Raw genomic sequence first — 13,235 nt, 5'->3', positions numbered from 1 at the left:
CTCTCCCTCTCTCTCTCTATATATATATACGTATATGTATGTGTGTATATATATATATATAAAGTTAATCCAAACAAGAAAGCAAAAAAAAAACACAACAACGCGAGGACGTGGAACAAATATAGTATTATTGGACGCTCAGGAAAGAAGGAAAGAAGGAGGGTTTAACGTTTCAAGCGGAGCTCTTCGTCGGAAACATAGGAGAAGGAAAGATCCAGAGAAGGGAAGACAGAGGGAAAAAATCGCCAACGGTACACACGCGGTCACATTATATATATACATATGTATATGCATACACGCACACACATACACACATATACATAAATATACATACATACATACATATATACATACATACATACTACATACATACATAATACATACATATATATATATATATATATATATATATATATATATATATATATATATATATATATATATATATATATATATATATACATAATGTTTGTTATTGGAAATTACCTCTGAAACTTTCTGTAAATATTTTGCTTTTATCAGATATAATGATAAATATTTCTATCTTGTTCTTGTTTCGATAACAATTGTAGTCTTCTGTTTTAAGATCTATGTCATGAAATAAAAAAATGGGGTTCCAAAACCATTTTGAATACAACGTTTCAAGCATCTTTCATTGATTGTCTTGAAAGTATTCATAAATTATCCAGGAAAAAATTGACTCTGCTGTTGGTGACTGAAAGCTAGAAATACCTTTGTGTGCAGAGTAGAAACGCTGGTAGATTTCATTATCCCTATTTCCAGTGATTTCAAAGGCTTGGTTCCCATGACGCCAAACGGTGTGTGAATCGCGTTGAATTCTTCTGGATCCGTTCCAGAATATTTTACGCAATGTAGCGTTATCTTTTTCATATGAATTCCAAACTACAGACGCATATTTATGCTTATTTATCGATATTTATGAATACGCTTCGCCATCTAGTATCAAAGCTATTTATACACATGTATGCGCTCGCTTTGAGTGAGTCCGTGCATACGGGAGGATGTGTTGGTGTGGTTGTGTGTGTTTAAAAGTATGCAGATCCGTCAACCTTGCTCGAGCAGACTTGGTTTGATTGTATTTACGCATTTTGTTTGTATGTACTTGGTTGTAGTTTGGGTATGTAAAGAAAATTACTTGTTAGCTGAGGTTCGTTTATTTACTAAGCTACTTTACCGAGCGATTGACACCCCACCACAGACACCTTATGATTTTAAACAACTAACACTGAACTCCAGCCATAAATTAGTAAAACTAACGAGTCATTAAACCATGCCATTCTTTAATTTTTTTTCATAACGTATGCTCTTAACCATCTTTCTCACTTTTACTTGAAACATCGTAAACTTTCATTAAATGCAATACCTTTTATTCCCCACCCTAAAATCTTTCCATTCTCCTTCTTTTTCCGCTCTCATCTCCGTTCTAGACAATTCTCTTATGGCGTTACTTCGATTCATTTCTTTCTCTTGTTAGCAACGATTGCTGGTCATGCAATTTATGATCTGAATGAACTTTGCTGTTGCTAAGTAGTTGTTTCTATTTGTCAGAAATAGCAGCCAAATCTTCCTCAACTCACACCCTATAACCTAAAGAACACATAATATTGTAATAGTTATTCTATGTCTGAATAAAACAAGATGTGTTTTTAGCTGGAATGTTTTAACAATAGATCTGTTAGATCAGGGCAGACCTGAGACTGAACAACAATAATGCGCTGCAGAGAAAAGTCTACCTGGTCTTTCGACTTAAATTTCTGTCAAGCTCTTCTCTTCCCCCTTCTCTCTCTCTCTCTCTCTTCTCTCTCTCTCTCTCTCGCTCTCTCGCTCTATTATCTATCTATCTATCTATCTATCTATCTATCTATCTATCTATCTATCTATCTATCTATCTATCTATCTATCTATCTATCTATCTATCTATCTCTGCTTACTTTTCTAGTGGCTTTAGTATCTTTAAATCCACTGTCAGTGAAGTAGCTAAGGAAAGACATGGTTTTTACGAGCATTTAATCTATTAGTTAAATGACCAGTGTTGATAGAGGAAGTTTTGAGTGGTTCCACATTAAAATACTAATAGCCTTTTTCAAAACGTAGACCGATTATAAGAATGCTATTTCGATGCCTGTGTGTGGCGAGCTGGCAGAAACGTTAGCGCGCCCTGCGAAATGCTTTGCGGTATTTCGTCTACCGCTACGTTTTGAGTTCAAATTCTGCCGAGGTCGACTTTGCCTTTCATCCTTTCGGGGTCGATTAAATAAGTACCCGTTACGCACTGGGGTTGATATAATCGACTTAATCCGTTTGTCTGTCCTTGTTTGTCCTCTCTATGTTTAGCCCCTTGTGGGTAGTAAGGAAATAGGTATTTCGTCTATCTTTATGTTCTGAGTTCAAATTCCGCCGAGGTCGACTTTGCCTTTCATCCTTTCGGGATCGATAAATTAAGTACCAGTTGTGCACTGGGGTCGATCTAATCGACTGGCCCCCTCCCCTAAAATTTCGGGCCTTGTGCCTAGAGTAGAAAAGAATAATTTGTGGTTTTCTTTTCCTCTTCCCGATTTAAGCAACTCAAAAAGGAACGATGAAATGGAACAAGGAACAGAAATAGTTCTCCCACTCTTTCCTCCTTCCTTCTTTATACTAACACCTTGAACTTGAGTATAAGTGTGACCTCACCCATTAATGCTAACCATAAATCTTGTTTCTCTCTGAGATAGATTTTTTTTTAATCATCTACTTCTAATTCCTCTCTTTGCCTGGAAAAAAGATATCTGCACCTATGTAAAAACATGCTCCTCTGTATTTTACTTCTCCTCTCTCTGAACCCTTCATCCATGGTAGCTCCGACACATATTACATTTTCTTGGTTTTTGAATTCCCCTCATGCAGATGTTGGCATAGATGCAGATTTCTGTGTCGTCTTGAACTATCTGAAGAAGTCAATATATACATACCTAAGCGCATCCGTGGCCGACACACAGATACTTTCTTACCTCCACATTCACTCTTCATCATATCATCATCATCATCATCATCATCATCATCATCATCATCATCATCATCATCATCATCATCATCATCATCATCAACATCTCATTGTTTATTGAATTCTCTGATTTTTGCCTAATTGGGACGCCGCATCTTATTTTTTCTACCGAACCCAGTTACATTCCCTAATCCCGAACCTTGAATCAGTTAACTCATCAGAGTCCTGCTGATTTTATACCTACTGTTCCTTGCAACAAGTTTTCTTCCCTCTTGACCCATAGTTAAGATAATTAAGTAGATTCCATCTTCTTAAGCAAATCTATTTACATTCCTTACATAACAAAAGTATCTCGGTGAAAAGTACAACTAAAACGTTCTAAATATCAACTGCATCGGTCAGATTAGTCTAGAAAGAGTTAGCAAAATTCAGGTGCAGTTCCCGTTTCTTTACTTTATAAAAATAACATCATATACCAATACAAATTCATTAAAACGAGTTATAATCACACTTTACTGTACGAGGAATTGGTTCAGCTTGAAATATATAAGATAAGGTCCCAGCCAAATAACCTTCCGATTTGTTCCTCTTCTCAGATGAAACCAGTTCATTCCCTCAGACCTTTAAAGTCACATCGTTATTCAGTTGTATTTCTCTCCAATAAAAATATGATGCTGTGTGCCTAAGTAAAGAATAATAAGTATTTCCCAAGCAGATGTCTAAGAGAATGGAAAGGAAGACTGTAAATAACAGAATGTATTGTTTGTCTCTCAAGAGGCGTAATTGTTAATAAAAGTCAGATTCTTTCAAGGGAAATTTCCATTCAGAAATCAAATTACTATTTAATGAGAGTGCAAAATATATTTCTTGAATGAAGATATATTTGGAAATAAAATGAATATTGAATTATACTACAAAAATTATGTTATATGAATATTGTATGATGCCGTGAACATTTTGCAATATAGACATATAGAAACGCCCAACGAATTAATCAATGGATTCAATATGAGATAGCTTAGAGTTATTGGGATTCATTTCATTAAATTTTAAATTCACCTAAAATTATTGTTATTATTAGAGGTTAAATTCCTTAGAATAGAGTTGATATAGTGTACAGCAAGTCATGTGTTCACATATATCTGGACTTTCACAGACATAGTAGTATTTAACTTTTTAAATAAATTAATGAAAAATACAAAAACAAGTAGTTCCCATGACAATTGCATCTCTCCTAGATTGATGAGACCGTTATCCTGCCTGAGCATCAGTAGGCCATTGCCTACAAGAAACAAATACCAACGAAGAGAGAACTGGTGGGTAGAAGTGATTCGAAATTTCGCAACAAAGTGAACTTCACTAAAGACACACAAGAACACAAAGGCGGTGTTATGTTGTTGCTTTAACTTCCAAGTCAACATGCAAAACAACCACGTAAAACTGCCCTCACTAAACTGTTGGTAGGTTTACAGATGCATCGTTCGTGCTAGAGTAGAATGTCGTAGTATCGTGAGATGTCCACCTAGTGGTCATCATACTAAACTAGAAGAGAGTATTGTGTCCTTTAATTCGTTTTTAGTTCATTAGTTATTTTATGGTCCGGACAAGACACTAAACTACATCCAAATTTCGAAGAATATGAAGCTATCTCTTAATCAAAACCACTCTCAGTTTTCCTTTGGCTCGGGGTTGTACTAACTCATGAGGGATTCAGTTATAGGTGAATATCAGAAGCTGGTGTTGTAGTTAAAGTATACAAGATTCAGTGTAGGACCGGCACTAGATTTGCGTCACAAATGCCCACCGCTTTGTACACATTCTCTGACGTCACGTGAACTAGTGCCTCTATCTATGTGTTAAATAGGTTTTTGTCTCTTGGGGATAAATTCAGAAGAACAGTTCTCTAGGAGAATGAAATAAAGATAAATCGGCGGTAACAAGAATCTACTATTGCATCTTTATCAAAAGAAATTATAAATCTTCATACTTTGGCATGGAGGCTCGTGAACGCCGCCGTCTACAAGACAGGTATGACATACGGAGAGAGAGGAAGAGATATATATACAGACAGACAGAGACAGACAGACACAGACAGAAGAGAGGCAGCCATTGCAGAAAGAATGGTACAGCTCTCACCGTATGCTTGAACCCTAGTTTTCTCATGGAATGGACTATTGCATACCCATACCATTGATCACACAGCTCAGATCAAATAATAGGATGGGCAGAGACAGTTGGGAGATTCTGGTCTACTCCTATATATACGAATGGCTTCTTCAGATCCGCTTGAGAAGTTGAACTCAGCTTCACAGGGATAACGCACTATTTGTCATCTCTACACTAGTTCGCTGCCTTCAGCAGTGAGATATTCCATCTTTATAATACCTTTTTACAACCACTTAAGCTTTAAGTGTCGTGTTTACAGACACACTGCAGTACAATGTAACAGGACATGAATTTCTTATCTTCCTGCTGACTATCTAGGATCTCTTCGACCCAGCAGTTCACACTTTCACACAGACAACAGTACTTGTATAACAGATAGCTGAGTTTATGTTATAGATAATAGTGTTTATGCTGTATATAAAAACACTGTAATTAAATACAACATGCTTGATATAACATCTATGTTAGAGATAATAAGGTTTATATTACAATTACTGCTTATTGATTCTCGAAGATGTTGATAACTTATTTAACCTGATAAAGGATAAGCTTGGCTGTTATCTAACATTTTTGTATCTTGGCATGTTTGTTTTGTTAAATCACGAATAATTATTTACAGTGGTTCCAACTACAATTATTCTTTTATACTTTTGAGTCTTAGGACACATAAACTAGGTGATCCTGTTTCCATAGCGTATAAGTGGCCGGGATCACAACATTCCCCCTGGATCAGACACCGATCTGTTGCAAGATTCAAGGCCAGCAATTTAGAAGGGAAAGGACAAGTCGACTGCATCGACCCCAGTACTCATATTTTTTAAAGCCTGGTGCTTATTCTATCGGTCTTTTTTGTCAAACTCCTAAATTATGGGAATGTAAACACACACACACACACACACACACACACACACACATGCCGTGTTCTCTTTTAGAGAGACTTAGTAATTTTAATATTTCTATTATTGAAAACAAGTGGATGTATTCCACCGAAACTAGGTAAATAAAACCTTCGAACAGAGATTGTCAGAAGCGACACCTACTGGTCTGACTACGCTGCATTGAAAAGGGGCAATACCCCGAAACGCGTCTGTAGCTGTCGGTCAAGTAGTGTGGAGCGACTGACCTCCCTTGTTCGAAGGTTATATGGATACAGTTTGTGTATCAAATAGCTAACTTAAGGCGATGGCCTCGTGGAGCTAATAAGCGGACAGCTTTATTCTTATTTTTATAAGAATGCCATATTAGTATGGCGATAACTATTATTTTCCGGGAACGCTGCCGTGTTCTCTTTTAGAGAGACTTAGTAATTTTAATATTTCTATATATATATATATTATATATATATATATATAATATATATATATATTATATATATATATATATATATATATATATAGATGCAAGATTCTTGATGTGAACTCATGTATTGAAACAGATATTGTATTTGGAGGTGGTCACCCTGTCAATTTAGCCAATGAAAATACACGCACTATTTATTCGGTGTTCGTTTGCTTCAGCTTTAATTCATATTAAATATATTTCGACAAGAAAGAAGAAAGCAAAGGACAACTGATGAGATCACAGAAGTGTGACGAAAGAACTCTGGCCGAAATATAATTAATATGAAATAAAGCTGAAGCAAGCGAACACCGAATAAATAATACGTGTGTTTTCATTGGGTAAATAGACAACATGACCATCCCCAAACACTATATATATATATATATATATATATATATATATATATATATATATATATATATATATATATATATATATATATATATATATATATATATATATATATATATATATATATATATATATATATATATATTCATATATACTCTTAATTATATTAGAGGGTACACGAAATACCAGCTCGCTAGAGAGTGAAGTAAAAAAAGAACCAACATAACCACCAATCTTACTGAGAATATGTAACGGACCAACAGAAATTGGACAAATGAGTGGAATTTGACATATCTCAGTTAAAAAACCCTAGAATATGGTGACAGATATACGTGGATCAAGATTTCGAATTCAGTAAGATTGGTAGTACATTCTAATATAATTAATAATTTATTATGTAACTGTTTAATGCTAATATCGCTTGCTGCTACTAATGATATTGTTAATATCAACTATTTAGATTTGCCCCTGATAATAATCATAATAATATCTGCGCAAGTATTTAATTTTAATATTTATTTATTCTTATATATATATATATATATATTATATATATATATATATATATATATATATATATATATATATATATATACACGACAGGCTTCTTTCATCAGTTTTCTTCAACCAAATCCACTCTCAAGGCTTTGGTCAGCTCGAGGCTATAACTAGAACACACTTGCCCAAGGTGCCACAGAGTAGGACTGAACCCGGCACCATGTGGTTGGGAAGACCACACAGCCACGCCTGCTCTTTTTTGTTTTTTGTTTTTTGTTTTTTCTATATCTCTTATAAAGACTTCTCCTCCTCTAAATTTTCCACCTCAGTACTATCTCCAGTACTCTTACCTCTCCTCCTGGCCTTATCCCTATTCTATCTTATCACAACCAAATCCTTCACTAAACATTTTTCTCATTCCTGTCTTCGCATCTCGACATCAAATTAAGGAATTTCAAATAGAACATCACCAAACTGATCTTTGATGCCGACCTTCAAAGATGTAGTAACATAAACCGAAACCGGATCGAAAATTTAGGTTCCTTGGGGCTTACCTTTACTCTTCGATCTTTTTCTGTTACATCATATTTACCAAGGATCATAAAAGTAAAAGGTTGTAAATTCTTTACAAAAGTTCTGCATCAGCATGCAACTGTGATCAAATACAAACTGAATTTGTAAAACGATGACGATGACGACGACGACGACGACGATTGTGATAATGGTTACAGCAGTGGAAGTAGTGGTAGTGGTGGTAGTGGTGGTAGTGATGGTGGTGGGAATGCTAGTATTTATGATGATGACTAATACGATTGGCGACGGCTGTGGAGGTAGTGGTAGTGGCAGTGATGGCGGTGGAGATGCTTGTAGTAATGATGAAGAAGATGATGGTGATGATGATGACGACAACAACTACTACAATTACGATGATTACGACGGTTGTGGAGATAGTGGTAGGGATGACGGAAGTGATGATGATGATGATGATGATGATGATGATGATGATGATGATGATGATGATGATGATGATGATGATGAAAAATGTTTTCTGAAAGAGAAATTACAATGATATTGTTGCAAATATAGCTTTATTTTTATTATTATATTCATTTATTTCTTTTTCAGTGAAATCTTCCGTTGAAAATTTTCCTCTATACATTGAAAAAGCAAATATATTCCAGGCACATACAGCCACGAGAAATTGTCAAGGGCGGTTCTACAAATTCTTTTGTCAGTACTTGGTTAACTATTTTGGAAACTAATCAAATACATTTGCATGGGTGAATTTCACTGCAACATAACAGCATTTAGATTCACGGTAGAAAGCTATCGAGAACGGTTTGGTGATAGAAACGGTGAATTATATACTTTACTACAAGGTTACTGAATAGTTGATTCTAATAAATGTTAAGTAGAGGGAAAGATTTAGGAGATATGACGTTGGAACCCTATAATCTTTGTTTAGGGAGTTGAATATCGATTGTCGATAAATGAAAGCGAACTACAGGTAGGAGAGCGAAGATTACATTTATAATGTAACAGATCGTTGGTCGTTGAGAACGATTTTTGCGTTAGGAGATGCTTCGGCTATTCTATTGCTTGGACCTGTAAAGAATGTATTTCTAAATAAACACTTATAAATAGTGTCGTGGCGATGTTTGTGAAAAATATAAATCAGATGTACGAGATTAATAAATGGAAAAGTAGTAAAAGTGCGAATGTGGGACATGGTTTAAGTTAGTGTTTCATCTGAGTAACAGCGCGGCGCAGTGACTTGGCATAATCGTTAAAATCGTTGGCGAAAACGCTTCGTGTTATATATTCCCGCTCTTTGATTTCTGCGTTCAAATCCTGCAGAGATCAACTTTACCTTGTATCCTCACTGGAGCAAAGGCACGTGGCTTAGTGGTTAGGACATTCGGCTCACGATCGTAATGTCATAAGTTCGATTCCCGGCGACGCATTCTGTCCTTCGACAAGACACTTTATTTCACGTTGCTCCAGTACATTCGGCTGGCAAAAATGAATTGTATCTGTATTTCAAAAAGGTCAGCCTTGTCACTTTGAATCTCCTTGTGAATTACGTTAAGGGTACGCGTGTCTGAGGAGTGCTCAGCCACTTACACGTTAATTTCACGAGCAAGCTGTTTCGTTGATTGGGTCAACTGGAATCCCCGTCATTGACGGAGTGCCAGGAGGGTCAATAAAATGAAGTACTAGTTCAGTACTAGCAATAAAATTAATCGACTAATTGCTGGTCTTATGTCTATATTAGAAACAATCACCTGAATAACAGTGGCGCTGGGCGATGAGGTAGCAGTAGAGCGCCAGACAAATTGTATTGTGGTCCACATCTAATTTCCTTCAGATTCTCAGATCAGTTCTGCTAGTCTCGACTTTGCACTTTATCCTTCCAGAGCGGTATTGGGTTGATGCAAGAAACCAGTATTTATAAAGTATGTATCAAACTGTAGAACGAATGGTAAAAGCCCGTCGAAATGAGATTCCGACAGGGTTCCCATAACAACATATGTTTGTTTCAAGTAAAGAGCAATGGCCCAGGGGTTAGGGCAGCAGACTCGCGGTCGGAGGATCGTGGTTTCTATTCCCAGACCGGGCGTTGTGTGTGTTTATTGAGCGAAAACACCTAAAGCACCACGATGCTCCAGCAGGGGCGGGGGGCGACCCCTGTTGTACTCTTTCGCCCCAACTTTCTCTCACTCTTTCTTCCTATTTCTTGAGTAACGCTGCGATGGACTGGTGTCCCGTCCAGCTAGGGGGAGACACATACGCCACAGAAATCGGGAAACCAGGCCTATGAGCCTGGCTAGGCTTGAAAAGGGCGCATAAATAAAAAAAAAAGAGCAATGATTATTAATTTAGTACGAAGGCGGCGAGCTGACAGAACCGTTGGCACGGCCAGCAAGATGCTTAGTGACATTGGGTCCGTCTTTACGTTCTGAGTTCAAATTCTGCAGACATCGATTTTGCCTTTCGAATCTTGTACCAGTTGAGCACTGGGGTCGATATAATCGACTTACCCACTTGCCGAAATTGCTGCCTTTGTGCCAAAATTTGAAACCAATATTAACCGAATTCGTGACTCAGAATGACTAAAACTAATTCTTCGTACGCCTAACCACTTACTTCGCCAGAAAACAACAGGCGAAGGTTTCTTTCATTTACATCTTGATAAAGTATCTATCTCCCATGAAAAATACAGTTACAATTATTTTACAAAACTTTACAATTATTTTTAATTACCGATGCAATCAAATATAGGATTTTTTGTAGTCTGGATTTTCACTAAATTCTTGTCAACGCTACTCCTGTTTGAAGTAATTTCAAGTTACTATAGCCAATAATACATTTGAAAAGCGTTTATGTAGGCCTACCGTTCGGCCACCCATCTAATGTGTATGCAAATTTTCTCTTTGCTTAATCCCTCTGGTTTATTTTTCTAAAACGTGAACACATAACCTCAACAACTAATTTAAACATTTAAGTTTTAAAATTTCCCAGAGTTCTTTGTAGCTACCATCAGGTCATAGATGCAGCACACGCGGACTTCTTACAGTAATTCCAGAGCAAATTAGCTTCATGAAATCCCAGTCTTTCCAACACACACCCAATGAAGTACTTGAACTCAGCTCAATGTATTTTTTTAAAATCATCCATCAATAATACATTTTAATGTCAAGATATTTATTTTTATTAAATTTCCTTATATTCAAGACTGACGATTAATTTATTAGTTTGCTTCGATGTGGAAAATTATAAGATACTGTGCGAAGATTTGCATTCTATCTAGGAGCAATACATCTCTCTTCACTTAAGGCTACAGCCAAATGTTGGCTTCATAAGCTTCTAATAATAGATTATGGTTTCATCTCAAGGTAAAACTCTCCGATTTAAGAATGCGATATCAAAAGAGTGATCCGCAGATCAAACAGACGATCAAACAGACGATCAAAACTAAATTCGTTCGAATATAAAATTTGTGTAAAATAATATATGAACTGAACTAAATATATGAACAGTAACTGATCGAAATTCGGTCAGTTCGCCAGATTTTGTAAAATATAAAAGCAACTGTGAGAGTCGGAGCTGGAAGTTCGATGGATTAAACTCAATCACCGGTCTGACCCCATTTTCTTGCTAATTTTAGTCAATCCAGTAAACAGGTTATTGTTGATGCTACTGCTGCTTAGCTTCACATCAGTCTTTCATCAAAGTAACTCCAACCATGACCATCCCATATTTTCTTCAGTTATACTCTATCTAGGAGTGCGTTATCTAATGTGTTCTTACCTGTCTAAGAAAGTGATTGGGTATGATGTAAGGGAGATTTGGTTGCTTTTCTAGCTGGTGGAGCAATCCTATAGATTCATTGCTACAAATGGTTCCTTCATTGACTTGAGTAACTCGCTTAAGCGTACGTAGATATAGATTCAGTTAATGTAACATCTGTTAATTATAATATACCTGAAGCACTGGATTTGGATCAGGGAATAAGAATTATGAGAAAACTACTAAGAACTCAAGAACGAGAAAGAAGATCGGTACTGTACCAATAATATTAGAAAGAAGTTCTATAGCACAGTACAGAACATAGGAACGAGCTAATTCTACACCAAAACATATTTCTAGCCTTGCACTTGGCATCGTCAGCCCAGCAGAAAACATATGAGTTTGACAACTGAATGGTCGATATTTCAACCTAATTAGGTCTCATTCAACTTTGGTGTTTTTATAATAATTCATGTTCCCTTAGTCCAACTGAATAATTTTGAATGGCAAATATATTCTAAACACAATCAACGATGAGATTTTGAGATTTGCTCTCTTCAAAATATAATATTTTGTATTCAATTGATCAGTTAGTTTGGAAAATAATCAAATATATTTGATATCGTGAATTTCGCAACAAAATAACATTTCGATTCACCTCAAAATTTTATTCTATTTTATCTTATTGCTGGGCTAGAAATTTCTTCTCGTATAATTTTAAATGTTTGAATCTCCAGGAATACATTCACGCAGCTTACATAAAACATTTAAGTGCACGAGTCATGTTGTAGAGCCAAGATGCAGAACTAATTGCTGTTTAGTCCAAGGACAGCCCTGGTTAAGCAGACCTATGATCAAAGGCTTTCCAGTTGCAACTGTGCCGTCTTTTTGTGTATACAGAATTACATTATCCAATGTATTATTCCTCTATTAAACAGAATGGTTTAATTTTAGAGGGATCTGGCAACTCTTTCTAGCAGATCAAATGAGCATATATTGAGTTCATTGTTATTGTCCCAGCTTTGTTGATTTAAAATGTTCCGACTGTGTCCATAGGCTTCGTGATATAAATAGCACTGGATTGAGAAAATGTGCTTCTGCTAGAAATAGCAGATAAATCTCCCCCAAACCATACTATGCTGACTTAAAATCAGAAGAATACACTAGATAATATAATCTAGTGTGTTCTTCCGATTTTAAGACAGCATAGTATGGTTTGAGGGAGATTTAGCTGCTATTTCTAGCAGAAGCACATTTTCTCAATCCAGAGCTATTTATATCACGAAGCCTATCTAAAGTTGTCACTGTTCACCCAAGATCATTCTCACCTTCTTCTGTATTGCCCACATCCCAATTAATCATTTTGATTGATTAAAATTTAAAGGTTATCTCCCTTACTTTTCTTAACCAAAATTGACCATTAAGTTAAAGATATCTTTCTCCTAACGTCAGGTGTTATTTTGATTTAAATATTTTTGCTCACTGCATTATATTAGTACCAACAAAGCTCATAATCTTAAGTACAGTCCGGGCCATAATGCTACCTTACGTCACTGAAAATATTTTACACAGTTTCCAGGAAACA

This window comes from Octopus sinensis, linkage group LG2 (genome assembly GCF_006345805.1).
Source record: "Octopus sinensis linkage group LG2, ASM634580v1, whole genome shotgun sequence".
In the NCBI taxonomy this organism is placed as follows: domain Eukaryota; kingdom Metazoa; phylum Mollusca; class Cephalopoda; order Octopoda; family Octopodidae; genus Octopus; species Octopus sinensis.
The sequence above is the reverse complement of the archived record's forward strand: the minus strand, read 5'-3'. Positions refer to the sequence as shown.